The sequence below is a fragment of the Bubalus kerabau genome, chromosome 6 (assembly GCF_029407905.1).
Source record: "Bubalus kerabau isolate K-KA32 ecotype Philippines breed swamp buffalo chromosome 6, PCC_UOA_SB_1v2, whole genome shotgun sequence".
Taxonomy (NCBI): Eukaryota; Metazoa; Chordata; class Mammalia; order Artiodactyla; family Bovidae; genus Bubalus; species Bubalus kerabau.
Genome location: NC_073629.1, coordinates 3844796 through 3862102, shown reverse-complemented (window position 1 = coordinate 3862102; position 17307 = coordinate 3844796). Strand labels below are relative to the sequence as shown.

At 41.6% G+C, this 17307-nt stretch overlaps 1 long non-coding RNA gene across 2 annotated transcripts in view; it reads right to left on the bottom strand.

Moving 5' to 3' along the window:
- LOC129656572 (uncharacterized) overlaps positions 1-17307 on the bottom strand; it is a 70714-nt gene that overhangs the window by 41954 nt on the left and 11453 nt on the right. Inside the window, exons 2-3 of one of the 2 annotated variants that reach the window (XR_008716393.1) lie at positions 9453-9573; positions 5612-5694 (exon numbers count right to left, since the gene is read on the bottom strand). This is a non-coding gene — a long non-coding RNA (uncharacterized LOC129656572). The remainder of the gene's footprint in view (positions 1-5611; positions 5695-9452; positions 9574-17307) is intronic. The other variant, XR_008716394.1, reaches the window with a different exon arrangement.

The following is a 17307-nucleotide window of genomic DNA, read 5'->3' as shown; positions in this document are numbered from 1 at the left end:
AAAGATGTTAATGACCCAGATAACCACGATGGTGTAGAGCCAGACATCCCAGAGTGAGAAGTCAACTGGGCCTTAGGAAGCATCACTATGAACAAAGCTAATGGAGGTGATGGAATTCCAGCTGAGCTATTTCAGATCCACAAAAATAATCCTGTTAAAGTGCTGCACTCAATGTGCCAGTAAACTTGGAAAACTCAGCAGTGGCCACAGGAATGGAAAAGGTCAGTTTTCATTCCAATCCCAAAGAAAGGAAATGCCAAAGAATGTTCAAAATACTGCATAATTGTACTCATTTAACATGCTAGTAAAATAATGCTGAAAATCCTCCAAGCTAGGCTTCAACAGTACCTGAACTGAGAACTTTCAGACATTCAAGCTGGATTTAGAAAAGGCAGAGGAACCAGAGATCAAATTGCCAACATCCATTGGATCATAGGTAAAAAACAAGAGAATTCCAGAAAAACATCTACTTCTGCTTCATTGGCTACATTAAAGCCTTTGACTGTTTGGATAATAACAAACTGAAAAATTCTTAGAGAAATAGGAATACCATCTGACTGGCTTCCCGAGAAATCTGTATGCAGGTCAAGAAGCAACAGTTCGAACCTGACATACAACAATGGACTTGTTCAAAATTGGAAAAGGAGTACATCAAGGCTGTACACTGCTACCATGTTTATTTAACTTCTATGCAGAGTACCTCATGTGAAATGCTGGGCTGAATAAAGCGCAAGCTGGAATCAAGATTGCCGGGACAAATATCAGTAACCTCAGATAAGCAGATAACATCACTCTTATGGCAGAAAGCAAAGAGGAACTAAAGAGAGAGCCTCTTGATGAAGGTGAAAGGGGAGTCTGAAAAAGCTGGCTGAAAACTCAACATTCAAAACACTAAGATCATGGCATCTGGTCCCATCACTTCATGGCATATAGATGAGGAAACAATGAAAACAGTGACATAGACTTTATTTTCTTGGACTCCATAATCACTGGGATGGTGACTGCAGCCATGAAATTAAAAGACGCTTGCCCCTTTGAAGAAAAACTATGACAAACCTAGACAACATATTAGAAAGCAGAGACATTACCTTGCCAACAAAGGCCCATATAGTCAAAGCTATGGTTTCTCCAGTAGTCATATATAGATATGAAAGTTGGACCATAAAGAAGGCTGAGCACTGAAGAATTGATGTTTTTGAACTCTGGTGTTGGAGAAGACTCTTGGGAGTCCCTTGGACTGCAAGGAGATCAAATCAGTCAATCCTGAAGGAAATCAGTCCTGAATATTCATTTGAAGGACTGATGCTGAAGCTGAAGTTCCAATACTTTAGCCACCTGACATGAAGAGCCGACTCATTGGAAAAGACCTTGATGGTAGGAAAGATTGAAGACAAAAGAAGAAGCAGGTGGCCAAGGATTAGATGGTTGGATGGCATTACCAACTCAATGGACATGAGTTTGAGCAAACTCTGGGTGATGGTGAAGGACAGGGAAGCCTGGTGTGCTGCAGTCCATGGGGTCACAAAGAGTCAGACATGACTGAGCAAATAACCAACAACAATGGTTTTTTCAGTAGTCATGTACAGATGTAAGAGTTGGACCATAAAGAAGACTGAGCACTTGAAGGGGATTGATGCTTTTGAATTGTGGTGCTGGAGAAGACTCTTGAAGGTCCCTTGGACTGCAAGGAGATCCAACCAGTCAATCCTAAAGGAAATCAACTCTGAATATTCATTGGAAGGACTGATGCTAAAACTGAAGCTCCAATACTTTGACCACCTGAGGAGAAGAGCCAACTCATTGGAAAAGACCTTGATGGTGGGAAAGACTGAAGACAAAAGGAGAAGCAGGTGGTCAAGGATGAGATGGTTGGACAGCATCACTGACTCGATGGAAATGAGTTTGAGCAAACTCTGGGCGATGGTGAAGGACAGGGAAGCCTGGCGTGCTGCAGTCCATGGGGTCACAAAGAGCTGGACACGATTTAGCAACTGAACAACAACAACAATAAATCTTCAGTAAATGGTTATTATTAGTAACCACAGTTTGTACCTAGAACTTGAGATCTCTCTCCTGATGGCCAAATTCATACAGAAAGCTGTCGCCTGGGCAGGATCCCCTGAAATCTGAAAGTAAGCTGGTCATCTTTGTCAGCTCCTTCAACCCTGCTCTTCCTCTGTGTTACAAACATTCATCCAATCATCCAAAGTAGAATGAAGGGACGCACTGTATAATTCTCTCACTATCCTACTCCCCACATCCATCTGCCATCAAATCCTATAAGATGAAGTTCCCAACAACTCAACTGGTATAAAAAGCCCCTAATTATCTTGTTCCAGCTTCTCTGCCCAATTCCCACTAGTTCTTCTATTCCCCAATATACTCACATGGCCCACTCCAGCTTCATATCAGGTACCTACCTTTCCTCACAAACAGCAAGCAACTGGATATAAGTACCTTTGTATATTTCATTCCTTTTCCTGGAATGTCCATCTTCTTATGCCCAATATGGATAATTCTTGCTTGACTTTAATGACTCAGCTTGTGTCACCTTCCCATGAAGCCTTTCCTGGCTGCCAATGGGCAGTCAAATGCCTTTCCTTCTGCTTCTATAAAAAGGTGTATTCCCCTACCGTGACAGTTACCACACTGGAATTACTGATTTGCTTTGTCTCTTTTCTCCAGTAAATTGTAAGGCACTCATAAGCAAGGACAATGTCTTATGGCCCAACTCTTTCCCTCAACCCCCAATCTAACACAATATATAGTTCATAGCAGGTTTTCTGCCAATGTTTTCACATTTAAATGAATAGCTGAATGGTCAAACAAAAAAAGATAATCCTAGAAGGCTCATGCCCTGTTTTGTCAGCACGATTAATCATAAAATTCATAATAAAACAATTCAAAATGTTTTCTCATTTAGTCCATACCTCTGGAACAATAAACAATAGTTTTTCTATCTTATTTTTCAAGATATGTATCTTTTCAAGCTAATGGGTGGTTTTTATTTTCTCCTTCATGCTTTCCTAAATGTTCTCTGGTAAACCTCTTGATTCATATCAAATCAGTCACCTGATAAAAAAAAAGAAAATTTAAAGGAAATCCTGAAAGAAATTCGTCTTCAAATATGAGGACTTAATCCAAATGGTTGGGTAATGTGACGTCTAAAGATCATAATTCAAATTGCCAAATTGTCATTGTACGGGGTGTTGAGGACCAGGGTGGAGGATAAATTCCAGGTAGCAAGATATTTTTAAAAATGAATAATTTTTTGAGCTTTTTATTTTAAATTGGGCTTCCCTGATAGCTCACTTGGTAAAGAATCTGCCTGCAATTCAGGAGACCCCGGTTAAATTCCTGCATCTGGAAGATCCACTAGAGAAGGGATAGGCTACCCACTCCAGTATTCATGGGTTTGGCTACCCACTCCAGTATTTCTGGGCTTCCCTTGTGGCTCATCTGATAAAGAATCCGCTTGCAATGCAGAAGACCTGGGTTCAGTCTGTGAGTTGGGAAGATCCCCTGGAGAAGGGAATAGCTACCCACACCAGTATTCTTGCCTGGAGAACTCATGGACTGTATAGTCCATGGGGTCTCAGAGAGTCAGACACAACTGAGTGACTTTCACTATTTTGTATTGGGGTCTAGCCGATTAACAATGTTTTGATAGTTTCAGGTGAAAAGTGAAGGGACTCAGCCATACGTATATATGTATGCATTCTCCCTCTAACTCCCCTCCCATACAGGCTGCCACATAACAAGAAAAAGATAATAATAATTTTTAAACACATCCCTCTAATTCAAAGACAATAGGTCCTACTAATCGGGGATGAGGATAAGAAAATTAATCCCCAGTGAGCTTATAAGATCAGTGCTTGATACCTATCAAACGTCTCTTTTCATGGAGGCTCTGTCTATTTTCATGCAATTTCTTGGGGTCAGCCTCACTACCCCTTCTTCCCCATACCTAGATCCTTGGTGATCAAGGATGCTGGAAAGCATCTTGCCGCTGCTGCTGCTAAGTCACTTCAGTCGTGTCTGACTCTGTGCGAGCCCATAGACGGCAGCCCACCAGGCTCCCCCATCCCTGGGATTCTCCAGGCAAGAACACTAGAGTGGGTTGCCATTTCCTTCTCCAATGCATGAAAGTGAAAAGTGAAAGGGAAGTCGCTCAGTCGTGTCCGACTCTAGCGACCCCATGGACTGCAGCCCACCAGGCTCCTCCATCCATGGGATTTTCCAGGCAAAAGTACTGGAGTGGGGTGCCATTCCTGCCATTAATCTACCAGGCCCCTGCCCAAACCCACTTCCTGGGAACCTTGACTCTGAGCCTGAGCCGTCTCCCCAAGTGTCTGAATAGATAGCAGCTCTGGGTTCTGGGCTGCCTTTAGCACTTTGGGGGTTAATGCTATTCTCCAGTCCTGAACTTTTCAATAAAAAGCTCTCTTGCAGGTTGAGAGAATGAACCTCAGATAATGAAAGGCATAAAGAAAGGAAACTCTGAGGGACCAGCCTGCCCAGAGATCAGTGACTTAGACAATACTGCCACCCGTCGGTCAAAAATAAAAGTATATCTGGTCTTCTCACCAAATTTGGAGTGATCTAATGGAAGATTTCGGCTTCCCTGGTGGCTCAGACAGTAAAGAATCCACCTGCTGATGCTGGAGACCTGGGTTCAATCCCTGGGTCAGGAAGTTCCCCTGGAGAAGGAAATGGCAACCCACTCCAGTATTCTTGCCTGGAGAATCCCCATGGGCAGAGGAGCCTGGTGGGCTACAGTCCATGGGGTCTCAAAGAGTCGGACATGACTGAAGCAACTTAGCACATAGACTTAGCACAATGGAATATTTCACATAGATTTGGAATGGGCAATAGCTGAATTTTTATTACCATTATTACTGGTGCTTTGACAATAAGCCTTTTATAATATAATCACAATTACAGCAGGCCAATGAACAAGGGCTGTGGCAGAAATTGAGGTTCTGGGAATTGGAGGAGGAAATAGTTTGGAACCTAAAAGAGAGTAAAGGGCAAGAAAGTTTGGGCAAAGTGCCCCAGTGATGAAAAATAGATGGAAAAACCAGAAAATAGCAGTCTTGGTAGACTGAGTGCCTCCCATACACCACAAAACAACTGGCCTAAGTAACTTCACATGAGGAATGTAATTTAACCCCCACTAAAACCCCACTACTAAGGGAACATTTCATGCAAAGATGGGCTCGATAAAGGACAGAAATGGTATGGACCTAACAGATGCAGAAGGTATTAAGAAGAGGTGGCAAGAATACACAGAAGAACTGTACAAAAAAGATCTTCACGACCAAGATAATCATGATGGTGTGATCACTCACCTAGAGCCAGACACCCTGGAATGTGAAGTCAAGTGGGCCTTAGATAGCATCACTATGAACAAAGCTAGTGGAGGTGATGGAATTCCAGTTGAGCTGTTTCAAATCCTGAAAGATGATGCTGTGAAAGTGCTGCACTCAATATGTCAGCAAATTGGGAAAACTCAGCAGTGGCCACAGGACTGGAAAAGGTCAGTTTTCATTCCAATTCCAAAGAAAGGCAATGCCAAACAATGCTCAAACTACCGCACAATTGCACTTACCTCACACGTTAGTAAAGTAATGCTCAAAATTCTCCAAGCCAGGCTTCAGCAATACGTGAACCGTGAACTTCCAGATGTTCAAGCTGGTTTAAGAAAAGGCAGAGGATCCAGAGATCAAACGGACAACATCCACTGGATCATCGAAAAAGCAAGAGAGTTCCAGAAAATCATCTATTTCTGCTTTATTGACTATGCCAAAGCCTTTGACTGTGTGGATCACAATAAACTCTGGAAAATTCTGAAAGAGATGGAAATATCAGACCACCTGATCTGCCTCTTGAGAAACCTGTATGCAGGTCAGGAAGCAACAGTTACCACTGGACATGGAACAACAGACTGGTTCCAAATAGGAAAAGGAGTATGTCAAGGCTGTATATAGTCACCCTGCTTATTTAACCTATATGCAGAGTACATCATGAGAAACGCTGGGCTGGAAGAAGCACAAGCTGGAATCAAGATTGCCGGGAGAAATATCAATAACCTCAGATATGCAGATGACACCACCCTTATGGCAGAAAGTGAAAAGGAACTAAAGAGCCTTTTGATGAAAGTGAAAGAGGAGAGTGAAAAAGTTGGCTTAAAGCTCAACATTCAGAAAACAAAGATCCTGGCATCTGGTCCCATCACTTCATGGGAAATAGATGGGGAAACAGTGGAAACAGTGTCAGACTTTATTTTTGGGGGCTCCAAAATCACTGCAGATGGTGACTGCAGCCATGAAATTAAAAGACGCTTATTTCTTGGAAGGAAAGTTATGACCAACCTAGATAGCATATTGAAAAGCAGAGACATTACTTTGCCAACAAAGGTCCGTCTAGTCAAGGTTATGGTTTTTCCAGTGGTCATGTATGGATGTGAGAGTTGGACTGTGAAGAAAGCTGAGTGCCGAAGAATTGATGCTTTTGAACTGTGGTGTTGGAGAAGACTCTTGAGAGTCCCTTGGACTGCAAGGAGATCCAACCAGTCCATTCTGAAGGAGATCAGCCCGGGTGTTCTTTAGAAGGAATGATGCTAAAGCTGAAACTCCAGTACTTTGGCCACCTCATGCGAAGAGTTGACTCATTGGAAAAGACCCTGATGCTGGGAGAGATTGGGGGCAGGAGGAGAAGGGGACGACAGAGGATGAGATGGCTGGATGGCATCACCAACTCAATGGACGTGAGTTTGAGTGAACTCCGGGAGTTGGTGATGGACAAGGAAGCCTGGCATGCTGCAATTCATGGGGTCGCAAAGAGTCAGACACGACTAAGCGAATGAACTGAACTGAACTGAACTGAAAACCCCACCAGACTGGATACTTCCATGCCCTTGACTACAGTGGAAGGAGTCAAAGAGGTGACAGATTTGCATAAGCTCAATCAGTCATTCAGTTCAGTTGCTCAGTTGCGTCTGACTCTTTGCGAGCCCATGGACTGTAATGAGCCAGGCTTCCCTGTCCATCACCAGCTCCCAGAGCTTGTTCAAACTCACGTCCATTGAGTCAGTGATACCATCCAACCATCTCATCCTCTGTCATCTCCTTCTCCTCCTGCCCTCAATCTTTCCCAGCATCAGGGTCTCTTTCAATGAGTCAGTTCTTCACAACAGGTGACCAATGTATTGGAGCTTCAGCTTCAGCATCAGGCCTTCCAATGAATATTCAGGACTGATTTTCTTTAGGATTGATTGATTTGATCTTCTTGCAGTCCAACAGACTCCCAAGAATCTTCTCCAACACCACAATTCCAAAGCATCAATTCCTCGGCGCTCAGCTCTCTTTATGGTCCAACTCTCACATCCATGTATGACTACTGGAAAAACCATAGCTTTGACTAGATGGACTTTTGTTGGCAAAGTAATGTCTCTGCTTTTTAATATGCTGGTTAGATTTGTCATAGCTTTTCTTCCAAAGAGCAAGCATCTTTTAATTTCATGGCTGCAGTCACCATCCCAGTGATTATGGAGCCCAAGAAAATAAAGTCTGTCACTGTTTCCATTGTTTACCCATCTATTTGCCATGAGGTAATGGTTCCCAAAACCATGATCTTCATTTTTTGAATGTTGAGTTTTAAGCCAGCTTTTTCAATCTTTTTTTTTCCACTTTCTTCAAGAGGCTCTTCAATTCTTCCTAACTTTCTTCTATAAGGGTGGTGTCATTGCATAAGCTCACAGCTCAGCAACAGCAGGGCCAGTTTGAACTCAAGTCTATCTGTGCTGTTCCCAAAGTCCATTGTCATGTTACTGTCCAAAGCACCTGTTCTCACTTCTCAAATTTGTGTGCATGCATTCTAAGTCACCTCAGTCATGTCTGACTCTTTGCGACCCTATGGACTGTAGCCTACCAGGCTCCTCTGTCCATGGGATTCTTCAGGCAATAACACCAGAGTGGGTTGTCATGTCCTCCTCCAGGGGATTTCCTGGCCCAGGGATTGAACACAGGTCTCTAATGTCTCCTGCATTTGCAGGCAGGTTCTTTACCACTAGCTCCACCTGGGAAGCCCCAAATTTGTAGGGCAGACGTTGAGTCTATAAGACAATTTTCTTGTTTTGATCACAATGTCCTACTGGGGTGTCAGATAAAGGAAGTTGCTTTGAGTTTAAAGTTGAAATGTTGAACAGAAGAATGCATACCCTTGGAAATCTGGTGCCAGTGATGCTCCATATCCAGCAAGGGCTTTTTTCTCCTCTTACCTGCCCCATTTCTCTCTCCCCTCTGAAATCTTCTGCTTAACTATAGATACAGTAACAGTTTAAAGCCATGCTCCCAGTTCAACAGCCACTAACTACAGGTGGATGCTGAGCACTTGAAATGTGGCTTGTCCAAGTTGACATACACTGTATGTGTAAAATATCAGATTTCTAAGACATCATACATAAATTAAAACGTAAAAATACTTCACTAATTATTTTATTTTGATTACATAGTGACATGATACTATTTTGAATATATTAGATTAAATAAAGTATATTGTTAAAATTAATTTCACCCATTTCTTTTTACTTTTTAATGGAACTACTAGAAAAAATTAATTACATATGAGGACAGCACTATATTTCCACTGGAGAGCACTGTGGTGAAATCATGCAAACATGCTTTCATTAAGGCATTCCCTACATTAATTAGTACATGATCATGTGAAATGAAATCTATTTCTTCCTTAATTGATAGACAGAAAACTGTCGCCTGAGGTTCAGTTAAGACAGTTGTAATTATAAGACAGGAGCTTCACATTGTGAGGAAACTAATGAAGTCTGATTTTCTCAGATTGCATCTTACAAGTGACTGAAGAGTTCACTAATCGTCCCAAAGTTTGTATCTTACAGATCACATTAATAATAGTGTAATTTATATACTAGAAGCATGTAGCCTATCAGACTTAAAGAACTTCACATTCTTACATTAAAGAAGATAGAACCATTGCTGTTCTACTCAGAGGTGTGTTACTAATGCTGTATCATCTTCTCATCCCTAATTAGTTCAGTGCCTTTAAATTGGTGGAAAGCTCATTGCACCCTAAGATTAAAGCAGTTCAACCTCCAAAGCTCAATTTCAGGCTAACCAGCTTTCTTGACAGGTTTTTCTTATCTCATAAAAAAACAACCCTGGAAAAACACCCTTAAAGAAATATACAAGCCCATGAACTCCTAAAGATAGCATATATTCAAAGTTCCTAACCAGAGACCTAAAGAACAAGTTTAGTCAATGGCTCCCCAGGGTGACAAAACATTAGTGCAAATTACGTGGCGGTTACCCTCTGCAGGACCCTCAGGACAACAGTGACCTGAGACTAGAACATGTCAGCAAGGATGAGAGCCAGCAGAAATACCTCCTGCCTGCCCAAGAATGTTAAAGAGCCTCTACCTCCCTTTGCCTTGGAGACAGGCTCTCTGTCCATAATGATGTTGAGTTTCCAGTCAGGAGGAGGATGCACTGATTGATTCCTCAGGTTCACCTTCAAAACCAGACTCTGACCTTCAGCTCTCTGCAGAAAGGAACACACCCAAAAAGTTAAACTGAAGTAAAAAAAACAACCTTGGTCTGAGGTCTCCTAGGAACCCATTGCAGGATGCAAACTCAACAGCTATCTTCTGCCAGCTCTTCTCAATTTTCTCTGCTATGTGTGATATTTTCCATGGATGAGACCAGAGATGTTGGTTGTAAATGATAGACAGATGTTTAAACAATTTTGTTGCTGAAACATGATAATTTCCAGAAGCCCCTTTTCTGTACTCAGTGTCTTTCGTTAAGACCCACCACAAAGAAAATGAATTGTACAAGAAGAATGGCAGAAGATCTGGAAATTAACCAGGAAACTGGATCATAACATGCCTCAGAAAAACAAAAAACCATTAATTGGAAACAGGCCAGTTTTTAGGGGTCAAGAAAAGAATACACCCTGAGTTCTCAGCAACTGGCTACATTTCACAGTCAGTAACCTCCAACTTGTCAGGGAGGATTGTGGTTAATGCTGCGAAAGACATGTGCTGAAAGGTTTCTAGTTGCCCTTAAATTCCTGAATTTCTAGTCAGGCTATCATACCGCACATGTGCAAAGGAGAAAAGTCTGGTTTAAATGGGACCTGCTGTAAGTAAACCCAATATATAAAATCTGGTAAAAATCAATACATTAGAAAGTGGTCATTTATATCAAAACAGTATAACTTCAAAATATTTTAAGTGAAATTTTTCTTATTCAGGTATTAGGTTGAATCACATTAAATTATCAATACTTGACTATTTTGACCAAATATAAAACAAAATCCTGTTGATCCCATATGGTTCAATATATACATTTCATTAACAACAAAGAGGCTACAAAATTTTAAAGAGGGAATTAGGAATGTCTACTAACTCCAAAATGGTAGTAACAAAAATTCTTTTAAAGCTTCTCAAATAATAATTCAAAATCAACAGAAAAGTATGTTAACATTTTCAATTTTGATCTACAAAATCTTTCAGTTGCACAATATAGCCTGTTTGAGTACCACTTGATATAATCATTGATGACTAAGAATTTTGATAATAATTTGGTAATGTCTAAAATAACTGTATTAACTTCATATTTATATTTTTCACATTTCAAAGTAGCTTTAATTGAAATAAATCAATTAAGTCATGCCCCCAAATCCTTTGTGAAAATGAGACAAAGATGGAAGAGAGGGAGAAAAAAAGGGAAAGATAAACTAATTTTGATTATTAGAATTTATACATCTAAACAAAGTTTGCCTTTCAAAGGAGTCACCATAGGAAGCTATATGTCTACAGGTGATATGACCACATAGCTCAAAATGTCTGTGGAATTCCTCTTGGAACTGCCTTCAAAGCTATATAAGAAAAACAGTACAATGCTTAATAGTCGTATTTCTTCTATCCTTCTTCTTGCTTTTAAAATTCAAACTAGGATCAGCCAGCTACTAACCTGCTATTTCACAAACTTAGATCCAAATGCTTTGGGGTTATAATATTTGCTGAAATACATGTACAATTTGTCCAAACTCATAGAATGGACAACACAAAGAGTGAACCCTAAGGTAAACCGTGGACTTAGGGTGACGATGATGTGTCGGTGCAGGTTCCTCAATGTAGATAATAAGTGTAATAAAGATGTTGATAATGGAGGAAGCTATGCATGTGAGGGCTGAGGAGGTATATGGGAAATCTCTGCTCCTCAACTTTGCTGTAAACCTGAAACTGCTCATTAAAAATAAATTCTTAGTTTAAAAAAAAGGAAAAGATTTTCCTGGTGGCACAGTGGATAAGAATCTGCCTGCCAGTGCAGGGGTCATGGGTTCAATTCCTGGTCGGGGAGGACTCCACATGTATCGGAGCAACTGATCCCGTATGCCACAGCTACTGAGCCTGCATGCCGCACTACTGAAGCCTGCACGACTTGAGCCGTGCCCTGCAACAGCAGAAGCCACAGCAATGAGCAGCTCAAGCACAGCAAAGTAGAGTAAAGCCTGCTCATCGCAAGTATGGAAAACCCACACAAGCAAGAAGAACCCAGGGAAAACAAAATTCAATAAATAAAAATTCAAAAAAATTTTTAAGGAAAATAAAAAATATATATATAATTAAAACTATGTGGGAGAGGGAAATTTGTCTACACTGAGGTTGTCCAAGAATGATCCCATTTCCATTTTTGCCTGCTTAGCCCTCCTCATCTCCATTAGTTCCCTCCACCTCTGAGAAGAAAAAAGCAGTCCGCTATCTTTGCTGTTGTTTAGTTGCTAGGTCATATCTGACTCTTTGTGACCCCATGGACTGTAGCCTGCCAGGCTCCTCTGTCCACGGATTTCCCAGGCAAGAATACTGGAGTGATTTGCCATTTCCTTCCCCACTGTTATCTTTAAACCAAGGTAATCAGGAATGAGATGGTGGGAAAAACGTCCCGAACAGTGGCCAACTCCTATCCCACTCCGAGTGACTTCAGAATGTTCCTTTACTCTTCTTTGTACCTGTTGACGTGTATGAATGTGGTAGAGATTTCAGAATATGGCAAGGATTTGTCACGTAGTCTCTCTCTACATAAGAAGAAATACAAATGTCGAGCAAGCAGATAAATGACAAGCAGGGGAGTGTTTTTCTCATAGAAAATGTAGGGAGATCCGACTGCCAAAGTTTTCACAGTTTACTTATTTTAAAAATTACATTGACCCATAAAATAAAAGTATTTCTTATGCCCATCCGAAAGTAAGTGGGTTTTTACTCTGAGGTTGACAAATAAAAATACTTTGGAAATAAAGAATGAAAGAACTGGACATGGAACAGCGGACTGGCTCCAAATTGGGAAAGGAGTACATCAAGGCTGTATGTTGTCACCTTGCTTATTTAACTTATATGCAGAGTACGTGATGTGAAATGCTGGGCTGGGTGAAGCACAAGCTGGAATCAAGATTGCCAGGAGAAATATCAATAACCTCAGATATGCAGATGACACCACCCTTATGGCAGAAAGTGAAGAGGAACTAAAGAGTCTTTTGATGACAGTGAAAGGGGAGAGTGAAAAAGCTGGCTTAAACTCAACAGTCAAAAAACTAAGATCATAGCATCCGGTCCCATCACTTCATGACAAATGGATGGGGAAACAATGGAAACAGTGAAAGACTTTATTTTCTTGGGCTCCAAAATCTCTGTGGAGATGCTTGTTCTGTGGAAGAAAAACTATGACAAACCTAGACAGTATATTAAAAAGCAGAGAGATATTACTTTACCGACAAAGGTCTGTAGAGTCAAAGCTATGTTTTTTCCAATAGTCATGTATTGATGTGAGAGCTGTACCATAAAGAAGGCTGAGGACTGAAGAACTGATGCTTTTGAACTCTAGTGTTGGAGAAGACACTTCAGAGTCCCTTGGGCTGCAAGGGGATCAAACCAGTCAATCCTAAAGGAAATCAGTCCTGAATATTCATTGGAAGAACTGATGTTGAAGCTGAAACTTCACCTGATGTGAAGAACTGACTCACTAGAAAAGACCCTGATGCTGGGAAAGATTGAAGGCAGGAGGAGAAGGGGACGACAGAGGATGAGATGGTTGGATGGTATCACTGACTGGATGGACATGAATTTGACCAAGCTCCAGGAGTTGGCGATGGACAGGGAAGCCTGGGGTCTTTGCGGTCGCAGAGTCAGACATAACTGAGCGACTAAACTGAAAGAATAAAAATGAGAGAAATGGGGCGATGGAGGCCATTCCATCTCTCCTGTCAATCTGGAAAGGCTTGCTTGAAGAAACTAAGGTTAGTGTCCTTGGCATGACCGGGTTCCACCAGGCTCCACGCTCGTCCAAACTGCAGGCGGGAGCTTGAACGTCCACGGTTGCTAAGGCAACAGGCCGCCTCGGAGCCGCTGCCTCTGACCCACCGGTCCCGGCCTGGGGCTTTCATTTCCACCCAGTTTCCAGCGACTACAACGCAGCCGAGAGACTGCCCAATGAGATCGGCCCTCTCTAACGGGCCCTCTGTGATCCACGAATCAAGTGCTGCCGATAAAGCCCGAAGCTGAATGGTCAGTTCCCAGGGAGGGCGGGGTTGGGAAAACAGTAGCTGTACGGGAATAGGTGCTGCTTTTCGGGGGCTTTGTAAAATGGCTGTTAGTCACTGATACCCGGTGTTCCATTTAGGGCAGAGGACGGGATCTTCAGTGGGGGTTCCTGTGGCGCTAGGAAAGCAGGGTTGCCCCCGGGAGCGAGAGTCCCCTGGACTCCTACTGGGATGTGGGAGAGAGAGACCTCCTTGGAGCCCACTCCTGTCTGAGGTCCTGTTAGGTCCTGGCAGTTCCTTCTGCCAGCATCTGATTAACCCCGGGGGAAGTGACTGTATCACCAACCTGAGGGTTTGCTCCTTTATATAGAAAAACAAAACTGTTATTGTTGCCCTTGGGAGGGAACAGTAAGCTGCAGGCCATATGAAAATCTGTGTGAAATGAAAATATCTCCCGCCATATTAATAAATAAGAAATGTCAGAGCCATCAGCGATTTCTGGCCTCCAAATGTGAATGAGAGCTCCCAAAACTGTGATCCAGCAGATGCTGCCCCTCCACCACTGTGGTTGCTGAGGAGCTGGGGGAATGCAAGAAGCTAGGAGAACAGCTTTGGCCTCAGATAGCTGAGGTGCAAAAGAAAGGAATGGATTCAGTGAGCCCAGAGGCTTGCATGCTCGCATACAAAGAATGCTAAATTCCTTAACTTGAAACCTAATCTTTGACGTTCAGACATCCTGTTCCCTTTGTTGCAAACGTGTATACGGCCTGACTCCTGCCTCCTTGGAGCAATTTTCTCAGAGCTACTGAAGTGCTGTTTCCCATGCTCTGAGTCCTAAACATTCCCACCAAATCTCTACTTTCCGTTTGTGATTATATTTTTTAGTTGACATCTGTAATTGAAAGTTCATGGAAGATCTGAACATGTAAGGGAAGTATTAGTAAGATTCTAAGTTGAAGAAGAGAATGTTTTGATTTGTTTTTCAAACAAAGAGAATACTGTCAAAGCGAATGCAATGAGGTGACTGGTATTCTGCCAGCCCCATTCTACAGACCAGTGAGGCCTCCTAGCAGGGACCAGGGTTTTGGGGAGAAAAGAAAGACAAAGTTGATGGAAGATAACAAGGAAAAAAGAAGAGGGAAATATTTGAAAAGTCTGGAAGAAGAAAGGAAACAGCTGAGCCAATGGAAAACAATAGAAGAAAAAGAAAAGCTTCTGCTCTGCAGTAGAATGACTGTATTTTCCAACCCAACTTCAGGATATATGAACAAAAGCCACTGTACTTGTGGAGGAAATTAAGGCTGATTTGAATTCGTCCTGCCCCTGAAAATCCAGGATGTATGTTTGTCCACCCTGGGGTTGATTAAAGACATAGACCCATAAGCCTGCCCCAGTGGAGTGAGGATACTGAAAGTCTAAATGTCTGGAGAATTCTCATCTATCAGCACTCAGAGTGGGTAGGGTGTAGTCCTCAGGAAGTCTCAGAATATGGTCAGTCCTTTATCAGAATTATTTTAGATTCACTTTTATTTTTTCATCAAATGCACATAAAGCATGGACTTGTGCTTCTCTTGAAACTGTGCTGACCTTGTCCTTTTTCTGAAAGTGTACCTGCTCCAAGAGGAATAATAATAATGATTTTTAAAGTCCTATATGCACGACCTCTTTGTACTTTTCAAATCATTGTCTTATGCCCTTCCCTCCCCTTCCTACAATGTGCCTGATGCAATCACCCTTGTTCTCACAGTGGCTCACAGTAGTGACTTCCTGCAGCTCTCATCGTTACACTACTTTTTATTTCTTTTTCAAACTTGTTTCTGGAGAAGATGTTGTTAATTCTTAACTTACTACATAAAGAGTTCCTTTTCCAGGAACATTATTAATGCAAGGAACGGTCTCTCTTTTCCATCATGGATATATATCAGTGCTTCTTACCTCGTGTGTTGACCGTCTTTTCCCTCTGTATTATGAAACTAGCTTCACTGTAATTACTTTTCACTCTCTTGAGAAGCTCTGCTAGTCAGTTCTCCATTTGCCCCTCAAGAGTTTCTCCTGTTTCATCTTTGCGTTTTGAGAGCTGGGATCTATACTTATTTGGAGTCGAGTGCCTTGTTCCTCACAGAGCTCTGAAATTCTATAGCAGAGTGAAGGGTGTAATTTTCCAACAACTTCAGTGGCAGTTGTTTACTTTCTACTGTTTCCTGACTCTTTTCCTTTCCAGACAGCTGATCCAGCTTAATGATGTTTTAAGCCATTCTATCCACTAGTATTTAGAAAAATTGTATCATAGGCTTTCAAGTCCTCTGAGAGTACAAGCAAGACCGTTAACATCTATATCTTAGATCTGTTGGCTTGAGGTTCTCAGTATCACTCCCCCACCCCCATATGGGCAGATGGTGTATATTGTTCTTTGATTTCACTTTGTATCCACCTAATTGGACTTCTGCATGCTAAGCCATAGGAAGGAAAGAATTGAGTAGGAATCACCTCCCCCAACTGCTGTTGTTCCATTATTTTTTAAATGTCAAATATTTGAGACATACCCATTTATTCCTGAATCAGCATAATCTGAGTGTTTGGAAAATAAGTGTTAGGAGGAGATGAAAAGATGAGTGAAAAAATGCTGAAGTGAAAGACTTCTCTCAAGAGCTCAGGAGAAATAGCTCCGGAGGACAGACTCTTCTATAAGTAGTAGAGTACACAGAGGAAGAACCAGAGTTCATAAGCAGATCTGAATTCAGCATGCTAAGTGGAATGTAGGTATGAGGGAGATGGTGCAAGCTGGGGGTCGTGAGTGCAAGCATCTGGGTTCACATCCTAGCTCTGGCATCTACTATCTGGGTGACCCTAAACAAGTCGCTCAGCCTCAGTCTCCTTACCTGTAAAAGGGAGGTAGAATGGTTCCAGCCTCACAGGGCTGTTGTGAAGATTAGTGGGTTAATTATATGAATTGTTTGGAATAGGACCTGGTCTTTGGAAGTGCTAAGTAGGTATTAACTACTGTTACTATAAAGCCATAATCTCCAACCCACAGCAGTTTGCCACCATGAGTCTCTAACAGAGGTCATACATGGTGTCTCAGGTACTAATTAACCAAACCAAGACTCTGGTGGCAGGTCCTGTACTCAGCAACTCTCCACTTCTGGAAGGTGGGCTCCTCCAGCATATCTCTAAGTCATATTTTCTTTTTTTTCCTAATTGAAATTGATTTACAATGTTATGTTAGTTTCAAGTGTACAAGCACAGTGACTCCCATATATTCTTTTCCAGATTCTTTTCCATTATAGGTTATTACAAAATATTGAATTTGGTTCCCTGTGCTATGAAATAGGTCCTTGTTGATTATTTATTTTATATATAATAGTGTATATTATATACCAGCTTCCTAATTTATCCCTCCCCTCTCCTTTCCCCTTTGGTAACCATAAGTTTGTTTTCTATGTCTGTGAATCTCTTTCTGTTTTATAGATAAATTTATCTGTATCTTTTTTCTTGGATTTCACATATAAGTGATATCTGATATTTGTCTTTGCCTTTCTTCCTGTAGCTATGTCCATTTATGTTGCTGCAAATGGCATTATTTCATTCTCTATGGCTGAGTAATATTCCACTGTATATACACAGATAGATGGATCATATCGTCTTTGTCCACTCATCTGTAGATGGACATTTAGGTTGCTTCCATGGCTTGACTATTATAAATAGTGCTTTTATGAACATTAGGATTCATGCATT